Source organism: Triticum aestivum, chromosome 4D, assembly GCF_018294505.1.
Source record: "Triticum aestivum cultivar Chinese Spring chromosome 4D, IWGSC CS RefSeq v2.1, whole genome shotgun sequence".
NCBI lineage: Eukaryota > Viridiplantae > Streptophyta > Magnoliopsida > Poales > Poaceae > Triticum > Triticum aestivum.
Window position 1 is genome coordinate 495,188,356 of NC_057805.1, and position 315 is coordinate 495,188,670.

Here is a 315-nt window from a genome sequence, read left to right on the forward strand (position 1 = left end):
CCGGACGAAGTTGTGCCAGACCCCCCAACTTTGGATTGGTTTTGGGGCCAGTACAATATAATCTTTGTCTGTGGAAGTCGCTGCCGCCGGCTGAGAAAGCCAGGCAAGTGGCGTTCAAGAAGGAGATGGCGGAGGAGGAAGCCAGGTTCCAGGCGGCCTGTGAAGCCCATGATGCCACCTGAAAAAAGGAGGCGGTGGACCTTTGGGGGAGGGCGCGTCGTCGTGTAGAGGAGGTGTATGAAGACGGGTACTTCACGAGGAAGGTCAAAGGCGCTAGACGCCTCATCGCTCCGTGGAGGTGGGCCGATAAGATCC